The 24,057-nt window shown below is 46.6% G+C and overlaps 1 long non-coding RNA gene and 1 other non-coding gene across 2 annotated transcripts; one reads left to right on the forward strand and one right to left on the reverse strand.

The window, feature by feature from the left end:
* Window positions 1-15,326: 15,326 nt before the first annotated feature.
* Window positions 15,327-17,363, forward strand: LOC117853174 (uncharacterized). The gene is made up of 3 exons (XR_004640053.2): window positions 15,327-16,538; window positions 16,648-16,785; window positions 16,875-17,363. It is a non-coding gene; the product is annotated as an uncharacterized lncRNA (long non-coding RNA).
* A 4,781-nt stretch (window positions 17,364-22,144) lies between these two features.
* LOC117854362 (small nucleolar RNA Z247) lies at window positions 22,145-22,283 on the reverse strand. The gene has a single exon (XR_004640288.1). It is a non-coding gene; the product is annotated as a small nucleolar RNA Z247 (small nucleolar RNA).
* Between the last annotated feature and the right edge of the window lie 1,774 nt (window positions 22,284-24,057).

Raw genomic sequence — 24,057 nt, forward strand, 5'->3', positions numbered from 1 at the left:
ATCCATTAAAGGCTACTTGAATTGATTTGCAATTATGTGAATTGTATGTGAAACTCTTTACTTGTATGGTTATTCTAAAGTTGTCCCTAGTCGGAGTTCATGTGAGGACACACATGAATATTAGACTAGCACATGTATTAGTTGATGACTATGTTTCACAAGTCATGGACATGGAGATGTTGAACTAATAATGTGGACACATGTGGAGACATGTGCTAGGACTGACCCAACACGAGAAGTAGTTCTCTCTTTAAACAACATATACGCTTTGTCCTTAGACCTGAGATTGTCGCATGTATTCTAGATGTGGATCGACCTACTTAGGGGCTATCAAACGCTATGCCGTAACAGGGTAGTTATAAAGGTAGCTTTCGGGTTTGTCAAGAAGCATGCTATGAGACATGGTCAATCAAGATGGGATTTGCCCCTCTCTGATTGAGAGTGATATCTCTGGGCCCCTCGAGTGATCGGATCCGAAAATGCATGGCCATGCTACGTACGGTTAAGAGTTAACCTACAAAGGGATTCCGAATCACAGGATCGAGAAAGAGCGGTCGGCTTGAAGCTAGACCAAATATCGTGAGGCAAAGGGAATAGCATGTATATTATGTTGTGATGGTTCGTCTGATATGATCTTCGTATGCGTATAGGAGTTGGCACGTCTTGCTAGAGGCCGCTACCGACTATTGGGCCGAGTAGGAGTACTCGGGCCATGTCTATACGTATCCGAACCCATAGGGTCACACACTTAAGGGGCTGGAAGCCCAATTCGGATCTGATCCGAGTTGGATTAGGTTTAGGAGTACTAATGGGCCTCGGATCCAGAAGCCCATCAGGAACCTCTATAAATAGAGGGGTGGGGGCGCCCTAGGGTTTACACCTTTTTGGCGAAACACACCTGCCGTGCCTCCCACGCCCTCGCCTGTTGCAACTCGCGGATCTAGCAGTCCGGCTTGCGACGCTTCCTCCCCGCACGTGTGGATACCTTGGAGGTGTTGCGCCTGCAGCACTTGGACGAGCCATCGACGAGCCACCGACGAGCCGACGACGAGCCGCGGCACCGGAGGCGATCTTGCTGCACGTGGACGAGCTGCTGAGGAGCTGCTGGACGTGATCGAGTACGTACGACTACGTGATCGTCTTCACTACATCGACGCATATCTACATCTTCCGCACCAGTAGTGCGTCGAGTGGTAATCCCGTGATCCTTATACGGCAGTTCTTCCTAGTTATACGCGGTAGAAATTTTGATTTGCGCTAGCGTAGCCTACCTCGTATCCCAACATTCCACTTGTTCCGCATACTGATAAACCTTGAGGAAATACTCTAAAGGAAAAGCTATAACTGATACGTGCGCTTGCGGTTCTCGATTTGGCGCGCTAACCATCGCTAACAAGTTTTCATGCGCTGTTGCCGGGGAACAAGTCGGTTTGCTGTGTTTGATATTGGTATTGATTTTGCTAACCCACTAATACTTAACTCTTGTGTAGATTTTTTTTGTTTTTATTTTTCTTTTTAATGCCTAGATGGTTCTATTTGTCCCACAAATGGATAACGAAGAAATGTCTCTATGGGAACTAGCAATGCCATCATCAGGGGACTTTGAGATGCAAAAATCAGATTTGGCTCTTGCTACGACCCACTACAATGAAGCATGGAATCATTAAGTTGGTCGCAACAAACCCCTTTAGAAGATTGGAGGATGACAACCCATATAGACATCTTGAGCACTTCACGATGATATGCAACACGGTGCAAAAAGAAGAAGTTATGACCGCTTGGTTCAAGTGGAATCTGTTTCTATTTTCTCTTGTAGGTGAAGCGCGAAGATGGTACACACTTGTTTCTGTTGAAGTGAAGGGAAATTGGGATGAGCTCATGATGAAATTCTGCTATATTTTCCCATGAGGAAGGTTTCAAGAGTTAAGGAAGTTAGTGATTTGTTTTAACCAAGGAGAAGACGATGAAGGGAGTGACGAAGCTTGGAATTGGTTTAATGGACTACTCGAACAAGGTCCTAACCTAGGAATTTTTGGTGATACGATGTTACATTCATTTTATTTTACTAACCCCTCGCTCTGCAGAATATGTAAGAATATGTGCAGGAGGTGATTTAATGGAGAAGATGCTTAAAGAAGCTGCACATATCTTATAAAGGATAAGTAATGGGGAAGCAGTGGCTCAAGGCTGGCAGAAACGCTTTCGGAAGGAGCGTAGCGACAAAAAGAAGCTTTGGTATGTGGATATGGAAATTCTAGAAGAGATCTGTATAGCATGATTTTTGGGACATAGGCTGAATTCCTTCATTCAAAAAGAGAATTTTGATCGACTCTCATTCCCACCTCCTCTGGTCACATACTCAGTCCTTCAGATATACAGCTATAAATGCTCCCTACTTCATTGCATCATTTCACTGATCGGTGTTGTTCACGGTGGAGATAAATGTAACCGAAACTAGAGTTATGTTTCAATAATTTCTATTCGTTCCAGGATGTTTCTTGTAAGAATACAGGGATGTACTGTACTGTCCTCTGATTAATATACATGTCCCCTTGGCCAAAAAAAAGTAAAAAACATATGAATATGAATGGAACTGTCAATAAAATGATTATAAAAAGGCATGTGCGCGTGAGAACCAATAGTCCATCTAATGGATCGATACATTAATTTTCTTGAGGGTCTGTTCTCCTTCCAACATTTTCCGCATATGTACGCCCGAGCCAAACACCAGTTTTTTTCAATGTAACTAGTATAATTAGAGTTTATCGTTTATCTAACCTATAAATTGTCATCTCAGTATGTTACCATTACCAATAGAATTCACGTCGTTTACCTACTTTCTCTGTTTGAAAATATAAGTTGTTTTAGAGATTTGTCCTTAGTTCAAGCAAATTTATAGAAAAGATACATCAACATCTGCAACATCAAACTATTTTTATCAAATCTATCATGAACATATTGTTATTGCATTTATTTGGTATTATTGATGTTAATATACTTTTGTATAAATACAGTCTTGGGAAGTGTGACTCAGGACATCCTATAATTTGGAACAGAGGGAGTACTTCAGATATCATCATCTCACTATCTCATTACTGCAAGTCTACAACTAGAGTTGATACTAGCTAGTTAACAATCTTATATATCATTATTTTATTTTACTGGCACTATAATAAAAAGTTGTATCATGTTTAGCATTTGCATACATCATCGTTTCATTATGTGCTGAGAACATGTGAAATTTGGCTCTATACGTGCAGCAGCATATGATGGAAATAATTTCCTTTTCTAAAAAAAATACTATGTTTTAACTATTGTTACAATTTATACATGCTACTTAACTACTCTTCAGATATCATCATTTCACTAGCTACCAAAATCTAAGATATTACATAGCACATTTATAACTATTTTTAGTTATGAAAATTTATTTTCAATGACTGTGCAATTACCATGTCTTCAACAGCTATCATCTTCCCATTTTCTACTATATTTTCCCTACCATAAATTAGCTAATTATTTTTCCTAAGGTTTGTTTCCAATATTTAGCGTTGAGACGAAGGAAGAGACAAAATTTATCAGACCCTCAAACCAACCCAAATAGGTGCTAATGCTTGTCGGCCATACACCTAGGGACCCACCGGAAGGCTTGGACAGTCCTACAATACTGAGTTGTACATCAAGACGTATCAGACATGGAGACTACGGTGCAGAACGGCGTGGTCTACGTGGCGGACAAGGACTAGTCAGGGATTAGGAAACTACTCATAGCAACTAGAGTAGGACTCTCTGGTCGAATCCGACTAGTACTCTTATACAACAACTGACCTGTAACCCTACCCCGGCAATATAAGGCGAGGCAGGGACCCCCTCCAAACATCTCATCAATCAATACAATCAACCAACACATAGGGTGTAGGGTAATACACGACATAAGCGGCTCAAACCTGTCTAAATCATGTGTTCGAGTTCACCTTCGAGTTCCTGGTCTTCGGCAAGCCCCACACACAAAACACTACCTCAGGTACCCCCTCGGTAGATTGTCAGGTCTAAACACCGACAACTAGCGTGCCAGGTAGGGGATCTCGCTAAAGATCCACTAGTGAACTCGATGGCTCCAGTCATCATCAAGCCCACCGTCGTGTTCGAAGAAGGCGCGACGTTCGTCTTTGGCTCTAGGTTTGTATTGCGGACGGTGCTGGGAATTTCCACCGTCACATCGCACCGGCCCCAGAGGAGAAGCACTACGACATCAAGCTCCATCGCCAAGCTCTGGAGGACTTCATTGAAAAATTCAACGAAATTTTCGACCTCTTCCAAGGCCCTAGGGGTGAGTCCGAGTACAACTCGACTTCTCCCACCATTCGGATTGGTTCCCACAAGCTGGCGCTCGAGCCATCGTGCGAATCGGTCTACAACACAAGTCAGCTCCCGTTCGAACTCCGAGATGCAAGTACCGTCTACCAAGCTTCCTTGTCCAGATCCCAATCCAACTCGGATTCGATCGAGGACTTCGACTACTACTCGGATTCGGATGAGGAGATTCCCTTATCAGGTCCGCAGCAGGGCCCGGTAATCACATCTACTCCACAAGGCAGATTCGTCTACTGGCCCGGCATGAAACCATCTGCCCTCGCCAGGGACAACGAGTCACGCCTCATCGCGTACCAGGATGGAACACCTCTGTCTCCTATCTACGAAGAAGATGGCCCTACGGAGATCATCACATTAATCTCGAGTAGTTCCTCCCCAAATCGAGAACTACTCGCCATTATCACTCCTCAAAGAGCCAATGATGACGGCGGAGAGCAACCAGAAAGAACTCCATGATGCGAGCGCCATCCGGACAATGTATCAGTGGATGAACTCTGCCAATGTTCAAGCAGAAGAGACAGAAGATCAAAGGACACGTCGGCGAGCAAGAATTGCAAAGCGAGTAGAATGTCGACACCGCCTTGCAAATGACCTACCCATCATGAACCTAGATCAAGCGTTTGAAGTAGTTTTAGCGCGTCAACATAACACTCCCCTCGCCGCCATCGCCTCCATTGACCTGCTCACGCGGGTGATGGAGCAAGACAAGTATACCAGACAACTATCTTTCCTGGCGAAGCACGCGTACGAACTACTCGATCAACCGAGCCCAATCCACTCATTCCGACGCACCTCTTCCCATCATGGCAGCAGTGGCAGGCATCCAAGCCGCCATGAAGCCCCTAGAAATGAGGTTACTAGGATTGAACAACCCAGGGCGAGTCAACACAGGGCAGAAGGTAGTTGGGTGGAACCCTCGGGAGGCCACGGCCATCGTTGGCCCTACACGGAACCTGAACAACCTCGCGACCTTCACCAACAGATCAACCAGAATCGCGACATGTGTGACATCATCAAAGAACGCTGCCGCGAACACAATCAAGAAGTCGACTACTCGGGAGAAGACACTAACGGGTTCCCCACCTTTTCAAGCCGAGTACGCAAGACAACTCTACCCGACAAGTTCAAACTTCTAGGTATCAGCAAATACGACCGCAAGCAGGACCCAGTTCAATGGTTGTGGTGCTACTCACTAGTAGTCCAAGCGGCGGGAGGAAACGATGACACCAAGGTCATCTATTTCCCCATCTACATGGAGGTAGGGCCACTCACTTGGCTTGAGTCTCTGAGGAAGAACTTCATCGATACATGCAGTCAGCTAAAGGCAACATTCATGAACAACTTCACCGGAGCAATGTAGCACCCCAACAATAGGATCGACTTGTCGCAAATCAAACAGCAACAAGACGAGACTCTGCGTAGTTATCTATTTGTTTCTTCGACAAGAAGGCCACTGTTGTGGACATCACAGAGAAAGATGCCATAGAATGCTTCCAGAACGGTCTCTACGACCGCCGGATGTTCACAGATGTCTCTACTTGGGAGGTCAAAACCGCAAGAGGAAGCCAAACAATATTGTCGCAGCAATGTGTCAGTCCTCCAAGAAGAGCGGTGGAAATCAAGAAAGGACTCCGTTCAAGGAACTCCTAACAAAGCAATGCCCATGGTACCCAACTCCAAACACTCTACGATCGACTGCATAAGCCTTCGTAGAGTCATGAAAGATATACCAGAATCTTCTAGAGCTAAAGACAAGGGAAAGGCTAAAGAAGACAAAGACGAGGACAACAATGGGAAATTCCAGAACCCGTCCAACACCGTCAACGTCATATTTGCGGCACTCCGGGTATTGCTACCAAGCGGTCCCAAAAGTTAACCCTCCGGGAAATCATGTCCATTGAGCCAGCAACACCCACGTTCCTTAAGTAATCCGAGGTGTCAATCACCTTCTCAAGAAAAGATTAGTGGACTAGTTTCTCCATCCCAGCACGCTACCCTCTCATCCTGGATCTAGTCGTCGCAGGCTCTCACCTCACAAAAGTACTCATCGACGACGGCAGCGGCCTCAACGTGCTCTTTGCCAAGACTTTAAGAAAAATGGGCCTCGACGTGACGGATATGCTCACCCCGACGAACTCTAGGTTCTTCGGAGCACAGCACCTAAACAACCCAGAGAGGTTGCAATGGCAAGCTCCAATCCATGAAGTCTTGAAGAGTCTACTCGCCTAAAGAGTTTGACTACCTAGATACATGAGAACTGGAGCTTCACAAAAAGGAGTCACAACCTAAAGGTACTCTACATAGTGTATTTGAAGAGACTCCTAGGAGCATCCTTGTGCACGGACACTCACGACTACCAAACAAGCAAACATCTAGGTAGTCCGTGAGATGCACTAAATCGAAGGAATTCAAGCAAGTCGACAAGCAAACACATATTGCAACAAGACTTCAAACAATTTGCATTAACATAACTTGTTTACATTATAGACAATTATTTTTGCAGATCACTCAAGGTCTATTTGACTGGCTATTTCCTGAGCTATGGGAGTCATCAGTATTGCTGGAACTGCTCATTAGAGCAGTCCTCGGCAATGCCTTCTGCCACAGGTGCCAGGTTGGCTTGTGGGTAGAACGACTTCACCATCACCAGCACCTACTTGGAGACAGACTCCACAATCTTCTTCACATAGTCGGTGAACTTCTCAGGTACATCCTTGAGTCTCTCTACCAAGGACTGGGATTCCACGCCTTCCTTCGAGGGCTCCACCATGTCAGCGATTGGCTGGGCGGCTTCTGTTAGCTCCTTGAGAGCAAGGTCCTTCGCCTCCAACTCAGCCTGCTGCGCTCGGAGTTTCTCCATCAAATCAACAAGTTGGACCTCCCTGTCCTTGCGCAGTTGCTTCTCCATATCAAATTTGGGCTCCAGGGTTTCGTACTTCTTGATCACCTTGTCAACTTGTGACCCGGTAGTACGCATTCTGCCAGTCAATGGCACGACCCTGGAGATCATTATTCTTCTTGGAGAGCTCTACAAGCACAACAGCAAAGAACAAGTTATTACTGCCAAGGACCAAAGAGTACTCGGAAAGCAACGGAGGACAAACAACTCGCCTTCGTTTTGGGTCCTCAGGCCTCTATTGAGTACCCGGAGCCAATCCTTTTCTTCATCAGCTTTTTGCAGGAGGTTCCGATACTCGGCGGCCTGGCCATCACACTTCATCAATAGTCGGGAGGAGTACTGCCTCTCCTCGGCTAGCTTCTACTCCAACGCCTCAGCCCGCTGGATGGTGTCCCCAATCACTTTGAGAACTCTCGATTTTTTGCGGGAGCGCTGGGTCAGTGTCTACAATACATAGCAACATACTCGTATAAGCATCGAGTACCAATTTCAAGATGAAGACCAAAAAGCAGAAGTAAGGCATACATGTGTGTACTCGCCTACTTGGCGGTACATGTCTATCAGCTTAGTCTCGAAACCCACAATGGCCAGTGGGTGAGCTATCAGCCAATCTGTCTCTCAGTTCACCACGGGAGGGAGTTGCGTGTCTTCATGTTCCCTGGCACCCGGCACACCGAGAGGGACCATCGCCCGGCTGGTCAATGGACCAGCCTCTGATGACAAAGAGGTAGTCGCCACACGACTAGTCGACGCCCTCGCCTCAGATGGCGGGACAACGGGCAACACTTGCAGCACCCTGGCAGCCTCCACATCAGCTTCCGGCTCAGGGGTTACATGTGTACCCTCAATTTCAACGGCGGCCACCACTTCAAGCTCGGCTTCTAGCTCCACTTGGGCCTCCGGTTCCAGCTCAGCGTCCGGATTAAGCATCATCGCCACCAACTCCGTCACCATCACGGATGTACTCTCCGCGACGGGTTCGGCCTCCGGTAGCTCAAGGGCTGGTGCTACAAAAACATCAAGTGACACCAACAAGTTGTTTATAAAAGATGCGACAAGAGATACCGCACCTAGGGCAACCTCAAGCACGGGTTGATCCTCTGACGGTGGGACACCAGGCTCCAGGGCAGGCTCGGGGGCTGAGCGGCTACCGCCATAAACTTCAGAACCCGTGACAACTTCCTAGGCTGAGTGGCTACCGCCATCAACACCAGATGTTGCACTCAAGCCCTCAGTGTCCACACTGGCAGATCTCCTACAACAAGACAAATACCATGACACACTACTCGGTGACACTACTTGACGACATCAAGTCAACATCAGTACATGGATAGTTACTGGGTGGACCTCCTTATCTTGAGGGAGGGCCCGGTTCCCAGGCGTAGTGCCTTGACGGTTGGTGATGACTTCTTTGGCGCAGCTTGCCGGATCATAGTTGGATCCTCGCCATCCTTAGTCGCCCTCCTCTTGTTGAGTACTCAACGTCGGGGCTTCTTGTATCGTTGGCAGCCTCCGCCGCCATAGGATCAGAGTAGTCAGTTCTTCTGCCTCTGTCTCCTCCTCGACTACCTGCACATCAGCAAAGTCAAAATCGGAGTCTGGTGATAAAAGCAAGACAACGTATGGGTACTCGATCCTTGGGATCTTGTTACCTGAGGAGGGACTTCATCGGCCGACGACTTCTTAGCCACCCTCTTGGCAGCGGTAGTACGCGCCTCCTTCGGGGGTGGCGCCACACCGACTTCTGGAGAGTCCTTCACCATACGCTTGGATGTCCCCGATGATGATCCCACCTTGTCATAAAGGCGGGGCTTCACAACATACTTCTCAGCAGACTCTGCATCAGAACTACTGAGGGAGGACCAGTCTACCGACTCCTCCTTTTCTCCTTCCTTCTCCTCCTCCTCCTCGAGCGCCCTCTACACAGCCTCAAGGGATGTCATACGGGGTGTGACATCAGCGCCTGGTGGAGGAGGGTTGGAGACATACAACACATGCTGCAAAACAACAGAAGACTCGTCAGTAACAATGACAGGTGTCAAAACTAGTACTCAGGGGCTATAGCCCATGGGTACTTACAGGATTTGGCGGGTTCCCGGTGCAGTGCTCCCACAAGATCGTTGGGACACCAATGACGCTGTGGCGGATCCACTTCGGATTAGCTCGATTAAACATGATTAAGTCGCCTAATATGCGACACTTATGCCTTAGCCAAGTTAACACGAAGTGCCGTCGGATTTCATCCGATTTAACCACTTGAACAGGACCAAGTTAGCAAACTCACACGAAGGTGAGCGGTTCCAGAGAATACAACAAGTCCACCGAGTTACACAAGTAACCATTTAGATCAATACCAAAATAAACATCAGAGTTTTACAAGGTTCAAGGAAAACAACAGAAGGTAAAACAACAAGTGGAGGCTACTTTGTCGGGGTCGGACATCCCTGGTGAGGCCAACCAGGACATCAGTGATCCCTCTCCTCGCCGTCTGAGGAGGGATCCCACTCAACCGTCCAACCCGGAGGGAGTTGGGGCGGTCAAGTGCCAACAGAGGAGGGCTCAAGAGCAGCAACTTCACCTGAAAAAGAAGAGCCACAATAAGGCTGAGCTACTAAGCTCAACAAGACTTAATCGATAGAGAGTAGAGCTACTCCACCATTCTAGACATGCAAGGCTCTTAGGCTGAGGGGTTTGTTTGCCAAAAGCACTAGGTGTATCCCTACCTTCGAGTTTTAGCTCAGGTTCTAAGTTCATTATCCGGTCTAAGTTTGCAACCTACTCTAAGCAAGCATAGAACCAACCAAAAGGTCTATACATCATCATCAAGACCATGTCATCATCAGATTCCTTTATTACTCAGGGTGACATAGCGATCAAGCAGTCTCAAACTGTGAGTGGCAGACGAATCGATTCGAGTTCTTTAACCATGCATGGTGAACCTAACCTCACGACATCCGCACACCACCGAGGGTCGCTTCCTATGTCGGCCTTCCCCATCAATCCCCTAACCCGTGTCGGGCTCATTTCCTTTGGTGCAATGTTCCACAGACCCGGCCTCTGCCGTTCTGTGACCACACTTGCCACCACGTGCGGCCGCAGGGGAAACTCCGTTCCAAGGACAATGGGGCGACCGCTCACGTCCAGGTTCAATCCGGTACTCGGCTTCCTCATCCCATAATAAGTATGAGGTTAGTACTTTCAAACACTTGATCACGAACACCACCACTGTCGGGCCTTAGCAAGTTTCATAGACAGACGGGGCGATCAGCCAACCACCAAAGAGTTATCCAAAACTCTGCCCCGTCCATCGTCCTTATAGTTGTAACAGAAGGGAAACAGCCAACTCCTACAACTCGCGAGTGACAGGTGATCACTCGGCTTTTACCGCTTCCTAGTTAAGCATGGCAACTACTCGGTCCAACAGCTAGTGTTCGAAACAGGGAACTAAGTCATGCATCTATGGTTCCAAACAACTCCTATACGTAAATGCACAAACAAGATAAAGAAGGCATGCGCAAGTTTGGTAAAACATAGGGGTTCATGCATCCGGGGCTTGCCTTCAAGCGAGAAGGAAGGAAGCTGCTCTTCTGCTCGGGCGGCTTCGGCTTCTGGAGGCAGGAGCTCGGCTACACCTTCGTCTTCTGGCGCCGGGTGCAGCTCATAGAAGCCGTCGGTGAGACGCAGCTCTACACGAATGCAATGCATGCGTTAGCATTTAGACGGTTATTTCAACAGCAACACTAGCAAGTTTGAGCCCAGAAACTTGCAGCAAGTTACGGGAGAGGTGGGGAGGTTTGCTTGAGTTGGTGGAGATCAAGATATGAGGGTCGGATGGAGGAAAACTTATGAGCTGACCCTTAGACTAGAGGAATAGATGTGCTGGGCTTCTCAGACTTAACGCAGAGAAGTCCCCGAGTTTTACACATGTACCCTCGGTTCAAGGAAAAAGATACAGTCGAGCCCTCGGACGAGGCGGAGAAAGGTCGGCGGAACAAATAGGGTCGGGCGAGACGGAACAGGGGTCGGGCGGATAGGAGGGGTCGGACGAGATGGACAAAGGGTCGGCAGCTTACCTTCGTATTACAGATGAAGCTTGGGGTCGGGAAAGAACAGACTTGGGCGGAAAGACTAAGGCTTGGGCAGCGGCGATGATGTCCGGTGGTGCTCCGGCGGCGGCGGTGCTTCTTGTGGACCACAAGCAAGCTCTTGCGCAGCACGGGGAGCAAGTGGCTGGGTGGTATTGAGAGAGCGGTGTGGAGCGGAGAGGAGAGTTCCTCAGAAACTTAGGCGGTGGCGCTGTGAGCACGAACAGGGAGCAAAGTGGGAGGGCAGCGATGGCGAAGGGGAACTCCGGCGGGGCTCCGGCATTCCCTTTTATAGCTGCGCGGAAGAGAAAAGGTTGGAGCGGCGCAAGGACCAGGGAAGAAACGATGGAGTGCGCTGCCAGGGCGGCGATTGAGCAACGAGGCGGTGGAGCAGGACTTCGGGGATGGCACCGGCGGTCATTGGGCACCGATGACAGGGCGGCGCAGGTGCGGTTTTGCCGGTGGTTGAGATTTGGCGGAGGCGGGTGTCGTCGTGCGGTGGATCTGATGGAAGTGACCGCGGGAACGGCGCTAGAAACGAGGGCGCACAGGTGAGAAGACAGGCGGCTGCGGTCGCGCGGGCGAGCGCGGAGCAACAGATTGTCGGGGGCGAAGCTCTTGACAGGGCGGAAAAGGAGCTGTCGCGGCCGTGGTCTGGATTGGCGACGGAGGAATCATCGCGTAGCGCAGTCCGGGCGGCGCGACTGTGGAGGGGCGGCGGAAAAGGCAGGAGGCATCGGACTCCGCAGCCGGGGGTCCGGCGGGATGATGATGGGCGCGGGCGGCGAGGTGCTGCAGAAAGGGTTGCAGAGGGCTTCCGCTGCGATTGGGGAAGGGGGCGCGGATATCCATCCGGTCGCGGCCGGCGACGGTGCGGAGCGGCGGGGGTCGGAAGAGTTGAGCCACGCGGCGGGGAAACTCTGAAGCGGCATGCTACTCGAGTGCGTCTGTCGTGGGAGATCTGGGGGAAAAGATTTTGTGGGTCCACCGATCAGTCTCGGTTGGTCCACTGCTCAGATCGAGAGGGATACGGTGGGGAGACTTAAAAGGATCCGGCGGTATGGGTTTGGGGTCGGCAGGGTCGAAACTGGGGAGCGGTGGAGAGGGGTCGGACCTCAGGGGTCGGAAGTGGAGTACTTAAACTCGATAAAGCTAAGACAGGGGATCAGGGGCTCAGACTAAGATTAACTCAAAGATTTGGGGTCAGCCGTCACAGTGACGCGCTTGAAGAAATGCTTCAGGTGCGCCATCACCTCGTCAAGGGACAGCTCCTCTGACGTCATCCTCGACGGGTTGTTGGGACCTAAGTAGTCATACCCCGCAGTGCAACGCAACTGCAGGGGTTGGATGTGCCTTCTCATGAAGCTGAAGGCCACATTGATGCCGATCAGGCCATTACTCTTTAGGTGTGCAATCTTCTTGATCAGATCCGACAGCTGAAAGCCGTCAGAACTACTCGGCTCGTCTAGCCAATGATTGCTCCACACTGGACGGTGACCTTGGGAAGATGGGGCTCATGATTCGCAATGTAGAACCACCGTTGCTTCCATCTAGAATGGGAGTCTATCAACGCGTACTCGAGATATTGGCTCTTGTATTGCTCCCGAAGCTGGATCCCCGCCCCTCCGACTACTAGCGTATGATCCATCCAGGGGTGGGGCTTCACTCTAAAGAATTTCAAGAGCTGGAAATAGGGATGAATCCCCAAGAAGGCCTCACAGAGGTGCACGAAGATAGCAATGTGCAAGATTGAGTTGGGTTGAGGTGGACTAATTCCATATGATAGTACCTCAGCAATCCCCTGAAGAACTCGGACGACGGTAGCGCCAGCCCACGCTCGATAAAGTGCGTGAAGATTACTGTCTCGTCCAGGTAGCTCTCGAAAGGCCACACATTTTCGGATACTTCCCTCCAATCTGCGAATTCCTTCTCTTGGAGCAGATTGGCATGCACCAGTACCTGGATCTCCACCTCCTTCAAAGTGGACGGCTTCCAGACCATGGCTTGGTTCGGCGGCACCGTCTGGTTGGTCTTCTCGTACTTGGGCACCAGCAACTGGACCTCCTTCTCCTTCTTGGCAGCCTTGCACTTCTTCGACTCCGCCGCCTTGCTCGAGGATGCCTTCTTGGACGCTATTGCTCTGATGGTCTTCTGGCGCATCAGCTGGGTGGCTATTCAGTGAGGGGTAGTGGCGCTCTAGGACGGCAAGCGGCGGTGCTTGGGCTACAGTGCTCGTGGAGTGCAAGTGGCGGTGCAAGGGCAACAGTGGGGAAGATGAATGGCTCAGGCGCACTAGCTCGGGTAAACGAAAGGGATAAGATTCCTCCGTCATTTATAACCGCAGCACAAGGTAACTAAACGGCGAAGATTATGGGGAATATTTTGTCTTTTAAGCCATCAGTTATCACTGGAACGGTTACCAAGTTTTTCGGAAGAGATAAGTTTTCTAAAGACGAACGGTCACATTGGACCAGTGGTTGACCCTTATACCCAAACTAGTCGTGTAACGGCTCGGAGGCTGTGTGCCACGTGCCCGTTGGACAAAGGTTTTTTCTTCAGGTTTTAAGGGGAAACAGATGTGAAATTATAAGATTAACCCTCAGCCTGATTCTTCGATTCAACGTAAGGCTCGGGGGCTACTCCATATGGAGTGCCGATTTTTTCAAATAACACTTCCATATCAAGATTCAAGACTAAGTTAAATGAGGCTTGAGAATCTTCTAGCCGCATGGCAGTACTCGAGCACATTCGAAGACTCATTCCAATGGAGTACTCAGAAGAGCACCACAAGGTAGTCGGAGACGTCTACAGAAGTACTCGGGACTGCTGCATTTGACTAAAATGTACTCGGGGGCTTGTCGGCCATACACCTATGGGCCCACCGGGAGGCTTGGATCGTTCTACAATACTAGGTTGTACACCAAGATATATCAGACATAGAGACTACGGTGCAGGACGGCGTGGTCTACGTGGCGAACAAGGACTAGTTAGGGATTAGGAAATTGCTTGTAGCAACTAGAGTAGGACTCTTTGGTCGAATCCGACTAGTACTCTTGTACAACAATCGACCTATAGCCCTACCCCCAGCAATATAAGGTGAGGCAGGGATCCCCTCCAAACATCTCATCAATCAATACAATCAACCAACATATAGGACGTAGGGTATTACGCGACATAAGCGACCTGAACCTGTCTAAATCATGTGTTCGAGTTCACCTTCGAGTTCCTCATCTTCGGTGAGCCCATGCACAAAACACTACCTCGGGTACCCCTTGGTAGGTTGCCGGGTCTAAACTCCGACAATGCTTTCAAAGCCAGCCATAACAACAAAGCATAGATGTCCCCATCTATCCTCCTGTTTCTTCTTCCGCTACTGCATCATTAAAAGATACACTTTTCTTTCTTTTCTAAGATGGAGAAAGAGTCATCTACAATACAAATTTTTTATTCCTATTATTCGGATTTTTTAAAATATTATTTGGGCATTTAAATAACTTCAATCAAATAAAAAAATTAACTATAAATTAGTTAATCATATTGCAAGCTACAATATTCACCCACAAACATTATGTAACAATGTGCTATTATTACAATTTCAGTTGACACTATTTTGTGACCCCGTATATTCTCATTTTATTATGTTCCTACTATAATAAAAGTTAGATAATACTTAACCACTTCATACATAACAAATTTGTCAAGTTCTGATAATTGATCCTACTTAACCACTCTCCATGCATCATCATTTTACTATATCAGTCGCATCTCTTTCATATTTATTTGAAACCACTATACCTATAAGTTGTGAAAACATTTTCAATGATCATGTAGCTAGGATGGCTTTAGGAGCTATCATATTTTATTTGCACCGTATTTTTCCAAACAAGTATTGGCTAGAAATATTTTTCACAAGGACTTTGTTTGCTAACAGTTAGCAAAAGATTGGTAAGAAAATATATAAGGGATGAGAAGGGAGCAAACCTGACAACAAACCAAATAAGTGCTAAGGCTTTTAAGGCTAAGCACACATCTTTCCATCTACCCTACCCACTTCTTCCTCCGCTCCCCCCATCCCAACTATTCTGTTCCCTCCACCACCACCTTCACCTAACCCCACCGTCGTGGCTACCCAGCCGCACACCATCGCTTCCTTCCCGCCTTGTCCCAACTGATTTGCAAGCAGCAAAAATCTAGCCATGGCCGCGGCCTCCGATGCCAAGAAGAGGAGGCCAGATGCATATGAAAGTCAAGATCCAAAGCAAATCATAGGCCCATCAAAGGATCAGATCCAACATCCAGCATTGCTGCCGCCAACTACAAGTGAGTCGGAAGAGACACAGATCCAAGAATCACCTCCAACAAGACTCTTGGAAGGAGAAGAAGGCATCAATCTCATCAGTTGCCTCCCAGAATCTATCGTTGGTGAAATCATATCACTCCTCCCCACCAAGGATGGTGCACGGACTCAAATCCTTGCCGTTCAATGGAGCAATCTCTAGATCTCCTCTCCACTCAACCTCGACAATACCAGCCTACCTGCTAATGAGGAGGTAAGCTAGACTCATCTCAAAAATCATTGATAACCACAAGAGCTCTGTCCGTCACTTTGCTGTGTCCGTGCTGCTTCTCCATCGCCGTCGGCAGACACTCAACCGCTGGCTCCTATTCTCATCCCTTAACAACCTCCAAGAGCTTGAGTTTGATGCTTCAGGATTAATCTACACAGAGATTCGACGCCCGTTGCTTTCTCATCATGTTTTTTGCTTCTCTTCCACCGTTTGCATCACCACCATTAGTGAGTGTCAGATGCCAGATCCAGTCAAAAGTTTTCACTTTCCCCAGCTCGCACAGCTTGGACTTTCAAGTGTCATGATCTCCAATGATTCACTCGATAATTTGATCACTGGCTGCCCTATCCTAGAGTCCTTGTTGCTCAAACAGTGTTATGGTTTAATGGCTTGTATTCGCATCAATTCCAGTAGCCTTAAAAGCATTGGCTTCAGTCCTAGATGTACGAAACTTGTTATTGAGGATGCCCCTATGCTTGAAAGGTTGCTCCAACTTGAGAATTCCGAAGTGGAGATTGTGATGGTAATTTCAGCTCCCAAGCTTGAAACTGTGGGCTGCATTTCAGACTCAGGATTTGATAACCAACTAGTGTTCGGCACTAGATAATTAAGGTAATTGTAGCCTTCCTATTCACTTTCTTTTGAGTGCATTTCCCCTTGAACAAACAAATTATCTACATTTATAGCCATGGACTAAAGTAGTGTTCTTTGTTTGATAAAGAAATTGGATGTTGTTAACTACCCTAAGGTGGGCTGCTGCAGTGTCAAGATTTTAGCTATCAGTGTCTGCAATCTGAGCCTTGATATGGTTATCAGCTTGATGAGATACTTTCCTTGCATGGAGAAACTGTACATCGAGGTTAATGTTAATCCCTTACTTTTTCTTGTCGTCTTACTATTATTTGATTTTTCCAGTTTAAAAGTATGTTTCTTTCTCTACCTTTTTAGCTATCAGATTTTCCAAAAGACAATAATGTATGGCCTCGTGAGCATCATCATGGTCTTATCAGATGTCTTGATATCAATCTCAAGAAAGTTGTGTTGAAGAATTATAGAGGCACAGAGTCACATGTAAACCTTGCAACATTCTTTATATTGAATGCAAAAATGCTAGAGTTAATGAGATTTGAGAGTATAGCTTACAATGACAAGAAGCAGCTTATTGCAATGCAGCAAAGATTGCTTGAGCTGAAGAAAAAGGCTTCAAGAGGTGCCCACTTTTATTTTACAGCTAGTTCATGTCATCACTGGCTTCCTCATATCAAGCATGTCCATGATTTGGCTAAAGGAGATCCCTTTAGATGTACATGTTTAGAAGGTGCTTGATTTGTGCCCGCTTGGTCATTTGTTGTTCCTCACTCATTTTGTGGTGTGTCCAAACTTTCCTAATGTAATGGGATTGAGCGGTGCCTTGAAATGGTGACAAGATTTTAGTTACAGACTACTACTTTATAAACATGATACAAATAGATAATTGGCAATCATGAAATTTCATGATGATATTGCAATGGCAATCGTGTGAAGTGCTTGTTAACTTGTGCATATATCACGCGTGCAGGTATACATGAGTGCATATGTGGGTATATGAATAGTGTAATAATTTCTTCCGCTGCTAGACATTGTAATAATCCTCAACTCTGCATACAAAATTCATTTATCTGTCTATAGAATGAATTGTTGTATGAACATCATAGTTGGAATGCCTCTAAATTCACTCATTTCCTCCAAATAAATATGTAAATTACCATTATGATGTTGCAAAAAAGTAGCTTTGCATTAACGTATGATGCACCTATGTGCAACCTTGGTTGATGTTCATAGGCACCACGGTCTGAGCTTAGGTTCTCAGAGACATGAGCTCCAGCCTGGGACTACTTTTGTGAGCACAGGGGAATTGGAGACCCTAGGTTCCCATTCCCCTCCTTTTTTACGGCTGGAGTCAATGCGTAGACTAGTGGTGGCGATAGCGGAAACATTTAGTGTAGGTCGCCAAACGCCAACCATTCCTGACCATGCTTGTTGAGGAGGAAACGCTATCTAACTCGTCTCCTACGGTACATGCACATTGAGGGGATTTTTGAACCGTCATTGTAGCATTAGGTGAATCATGTGATGATCCATTATGGTGTCGATCTACCTGATTCCCCTGAGAGAAATCAGAGGCGCGGTATGTGTGGAACAACGCTCCAAACTCAGAGCTGCCAATGGTTTCGTGTTGATTAATTGTCGTGCCAATAGGCCACGAGAGGAGTACATATATACAGCTAGATTGTTTGGCCAGGACTCATCTAGATATTCTAGTTACAACAAGAATCTATCTACAACAACCGATTACAACAAACCTAGGAGTCCTGGGGCAATACACATGTAGCTGTTGGTTACAAGATCATTCTCTTAACACTCCCCCTCAATCTAAACTTCTTAAGTTGAGATTGTGCTTGAAGACTTCCAGAGGCTGAACTCCAAGAGGTTTCGTGAAACCATCTGCGACCTATTCCTTTGTTGAAATATATTCAATAACAAGAAGTTTTCTAGCTACTCTTTCTCGAACAAAGTGGTAATAAACTTCAATATATTAATCAACTTCAATATGTTTTGTACGTGCATGAAAAACTAGATTAGCAGAGAGATAGTTAGCTCCCAAATTGTCACACCAAAATTTTGCTGACCTTGGTATATCAACTCCAATTTCTTGTAAAAGAGTTTGTATCCACATAAATTTTGCAGTTGCATTAGCTAGAGCTTTATACTCAGCCTCTGTGCTTGACCGCGACACTGTTGCTTGCTTACACTCACTCCATGAAACAAGATTAGGACCTAGAAAAACAGCAAATCCACCTGTTGAGCGATGATCATCTAGACATCCCGCCGAATCAGCATCTAAGAAGGCACTCAGGAGTAAAGAGCTTGACTTGCTAATCTGTAGTCCTATCTTCAGAGTATGCTTCAGATATCAAAGTATTCTTTTCACTGCTGCCCAATGAATTGTAGTTGGAGCATGCAAGAACTGACACGCCTTGTTAACTGAGAAGGATATATCAGGCCTAGTTAATGTTAAGTATTGTAGAGCACCAACCACACTTCTATAATGTGTCGCATCATTTGGTCCAAGAGGATCTCCTTCATGAACCGACAACTTTTCAGAGGTAGACAGAGGTGTAGTAACAGGTTTGGAATCACTCATTCCAACCCGTTTCAACACATCCGAAGCATATTTTTCTTGTGTTAACAGTATTCCATCACGTACCTTGCTTACTTCAATCCCAAGGAAGTAGTGCAGATCACCCAAGTCTTTTAATGCAAACTCCTGATTGAGATCCTTTAACAATGCTGTAGTAGCACTCTAAACTGAGCTAGCAACAATTATGTCATCCACGTAAATAAGAACAAACATAGTAATTTCTCCTTTGCTATAAAAGAACAAAGATGTGTCAGCCTTTGAAGACTTGAAGCCTAATTCATGTAGCTTTGTACTTAACCTGGAATACCATGCCCGTGGTGCCTGCTTAAGCCCATACAGAGCTTTGTCTAGTTTACATACATAATGTGGTGAAGCATGATCTGCATAACCAGGCGGCTGCCTCATATATATACTTCTTCCTCAAGAACTCCATAAAGAAAAGCATTCTAAACATCTAACTGACGTAAGCTCCAATTCTTTGATATAGCAATAGATAAAATAATACTGATAGTGGCAGCTTTGACAACTAGACTAAAAGTATCCTCATAGTCTACTCCAAATCTCTGTTTGAAACCCTTTGCTACTAACCGAGCTTTGTATCTATCTAGGCTTCCACTTGCTTCCTCTTAATTTTATACACCCATTTAAAATCAATAATGTTGCTTCCCTTCTTAGGTGGAACTAAATGCCATGTCTTATTTTTCATTAATGCGGTGTACTCAGAATCCATAGTTGCCTTCCAATTTTTATCTCCTAAAGCTTCTTCTAGACTTTGTGGTTCACCAGAGGATGTAAAACAGCCATATCTAACAATTCCATCAGAATATACCTTTTGTTTGCGTATCCCGCACTGAAGGCGAGTCCTTGATCTTGTAGATTCAGGAACAGGCGCAGGCACCAGATCGATTGCAACTACTTATGCTGCAGGAGATCTCACCGCAGGTGACCCAGGCTCCTCCTCCGTCGTGTGGGCGGGAGCCGTACCAGACGTGGTGCCCCCCGACTCGCCCACGCTCGGCGCACTCAAGTGTTTCGGGGCAGAAGTGGGCACCGCAGGTGACCCGACGAGCGCGGCAGATGATGCGGCAGCCCTGGGATGGTCAGGACGCGGCTACTCCGTCCATTGATTCCCAGGTGGATTCTCGCGCAATCCCAAGGGGAATGTCGCAGCGCCTGGGTCTGGTGCTGGATCCTCCTCGCCTCACACGCCGGGGAGTATTGCTCCGTCCACCCCATGGCCTACACATCTAGAAATACCACTTCGTGCACAATCACCATTAGCCGATAAAGGGTTATGGGAATTAAACACATGGTCATCTAATAATTCATCCCTTTGATTAGAAGGCAACAGATCTGAAGGAAGAAGGGAGATTTCTGCCTGGAGTTTTGCACCAACATTCGGATGAAGCTTGGAGAAGGGAAACACCTCTTCATCAAAAACAACATCTCTAGAAATATAAACACAGCAAGTGCTAATGTCTAAGCACTTGAAACCTTTGTGAAGAGCACTGTATCCCAGAAAAGCACATTGCTTGGACCGGAATTTAAGTTTGTGAGCATTGTAAGGGCAAAGATTAGGCCAACATGCACACCCAAAAATGCGAAAAGAGTCATAATCCGGTTTTTGATGAAAAAGACGTTCTAGAGGTGTCTCATAGTTGATCACTTTGCTGGGAACACGACTGATAAGATATGTGGCAATGAGAAACGCTTCATCCCAAAATTTTAATGGCATTGATGCATGTGCTAAGAGAGCAAGCCCAGCTTCAACTATATGATGATGCTTGTGTTCTGTAGAACCATTTTGCAGGTGTGCATGCAGACAAGAAACAATATGTGAGATGCCAATTTTATCAAAAAAGGAGTGAAGCCTTTGATATTCCCCCTCCCCAATCAATTTGCATAGCAATAATTTTTCAATCAAAGTGTCTCTCAACAAGGTTTTGAAACTCATGGATTTTTTGGAACACTTCAGACTTGAATTTAATAAGATAGATCCAAGTAAATTTGCTATAATCATCAATGAAGCTAACATAATACTTTGTTCCTCCAACAGAATTGGGTGTAGGACCCCAAACATCAGAAAAATAAGTTGCAAAGGATGGGTAGAAACACTATTCGACTTAGGGTATGGGAGCTAATGGCTCTTGGCCCTTTGACAAGCATCACAAACTGACTCTTTATTTAATTCTAAGCATGGAAAACTATTGCTACTGATAATCTTGGTAACAATGGGTGTGGAAGGATGACCCAGACGATTGTGCCATCTTTCAAAAGATGGCTTGGTGACTCCAAAAACTTGCTTCATTGCAGGTGTTGAAGGAAGAGGACAGAGACCCTTGTGGCAGCATCCCTCAAGGATGGTGTTCTTCGTGTCCTGATCCTTAATCAAAAAAATATTCAGGATGAAATTTTAGGAAGTCAAAATTATCTTTAGCAAGACGATGAATGGATAATAGATTTTTGGCAGCTTTTGGAACATGGAGAATATTATTTAACATTATATCATGATGAGGGGTACGAATTAAAGAATGACCAATATGCTTAAATTCCATACCTGCACCACTCGCCGTGTGGATCTGATCATTGCCCATGTACTTGTCACAAACCGCAAGTTTCTCCAGTTCACCAGTGATGTGATCAATAGCTCCCATGTCGGTGTACCAGTTGGTGTCGACGTTGTAGGAGTTCATCATCGTAGCCACGTGCCTCTCCTCTGGCACATAGTTCTCTTCGAACCTATGCCAACAATTAGGCACCATGTGTCCAACCTTGAGACAGACTTTACAGATTGGACACCCATTGGCATCTACACTTGGGATGTTGGTGTAGCTCCTACGCTGCTGCTGGTTTTGACTGGAGTAGTTTGTGCGCTGCTGCTGGTATTGACCGCGACCTCCACGACCAGGGGTGCGGCCTTCTCCACGGTTGAAGCCACCACGCCCACGATTAGGGGCACGATTGCCTCCTCTACCACCCCTCCCTGTAGAGTTTACAGAAAAGGATCCACTACCTCCCTGCCGTAGCTCTAATCTAGTCTCAAAACTAGTTAATTGGGAGTACAATTCAGACAAGCTGATGGGTTCTACCCTAGTTACAATAGCTGAGACTAAGGGATCATAATCAGAATCAAGACCATTAAGAATATACCCAATCATCTCTTCATCTCCAAGTGGTTGTCCTGCCATGGTCATCTCATCTCCAAAGGCCTTCATCTTGCCGTAGAACTGGGCAATCATCATCACCTCCTTCTTGGTCGTGGTCAGTGCAAGGCGAACGTTGATCATCCTTGCACGGTTGTGGGAGGCAAACATATCCTCGATTGCCTTCCATGCTTGCGCTGCAGTCTTTGCTGAAGTTACTTGCGGCATCACCTCCTTCAACAATGTCGAGAGAAGAAAACCTAGGACCTGCTGGTCCGAGGCCACCCAATCATCATAGAGTGGGTTTGGGGATTTCACCCCCTTGTCATCGGCGACCTCCTTCGCCGGGGGCACCGTGGTGCTGGTGAGAAATCCAAACAAGCGCGCACCCTTGATGTTGGCTAGCACTTGTGCTGACCAGACAGCATGATTTTGTCGGGTCAATTTCTCCGAGACTTGAATGCCAAGGAGAGAAGGAGGGGAGTTGGAAGAACTAGCCATAGCAGATTGATCTAGTTCTTGAAAGCTCTGATTACCATGAGAGAAATCAGAGGCACGGTATGCGTGGAACACCGACGCTCCAAACTCAGAGCTGCCAATGGTTTTATGTTGATTAATTGCCATGCCAATAGGCCACGAGAGGAGTACATATATACAGCTAGATTGCTTGGCCATGACTCATCTAGATATTCTAGTTACAATAAGAATCTATCTACAACAACCGATTACAACAAACCTAGGAGTCCTGGCGCAATACACATCTAGCTGTTGGTTACAAGATCATTCTATTAACATCCCCTACTCTAGTGGCCTCCCAACATCAGTTTGATGGGTTAAACAATTTATCGTGTAGCTAGTATAGCTTCGTAGTAGGCTAGTTCTGCTACATTCTATATTATGTATGTTTGGGTAGGGTTCAAGGTGGAGTCGGTGATGGTGATTCCTTACCAGATGTTTTTCTTTTGTGGCATTTCTAAGGGCTATGCCTTTACCCTCTTCGTCGACAACTATAAATATGGTCTTGTTCCTCAATGGCTTTTTCGGTGATAGAGTTGACAAACAGAGTTACCTGTGGCATGGTTACAATGATATTAGTATCCCTACTCCTCTAGTTTCATCTGCGAAAGGATTGGATCTCTTCATCCCCTCTATGGCTCTATGGGTTTGTGTCTTGGCTCATGTGATGACAATAGAGGGAGCAGTGTTGTTTCCCTCCTCTTCAAGGCTTCAAGCTCAGGCATGCCAGTGGCCATCATCCATTTAGCGAGTCCAATTGGTCTCAAGGAGGCGTTGTCTTCCACTGACTCAGGCATCTCCATTGTTGGAGGTGTGTATTGTCCACGTGCAAAATATAGATAGAGTTTCAGATTCTGTCTTACGATTGTCGCCAATGAGCTTTGGTTCAACAATTTAGCAAGTGAAAGAGATAGCAGAGTGACAACGTCATATATGTGTGCATTGTATAAGCTATTATCTTAATAATTGATTTTCAAAAGTCCATCGTGTTCGTCTAGAGAGCCTAAAAATTACCATGGGGGAAATAATAGATTTGTTTGCATCGTAAATCCAGGTGGTTCCTAATTTGTAGGTCGAGATATATTTATTTAATAAGGATGGCAAGAATACAGAAATATGACTCTGATTCTGTGGGTGAGGGCCATCATCGAGTACGACATGCTCACTTACGAGACGGTTGCCATGCTTACAACCACAGCACCGCCTATCGGGACCACTTCACCTTAGCTTGTTCACTGAGAATAATGGTAGCGCAATGTCGTGAGGCTGCCGTGTCTATCGCCTACCTATA

The sequence above is a fragment of the Setaria viridis genome, chromosome 4, assembly GCF_005286985.2.
Source record: "Setaria viridis chromosome 4, Setaria_viridis_v4.0, whole genome shotgun sequence".
NCBI lineage: Eukaryota > Viridiplantae > Streptophyta > Magnoliopsida > Poales > Poaceae > Setaria > Setaria viridis.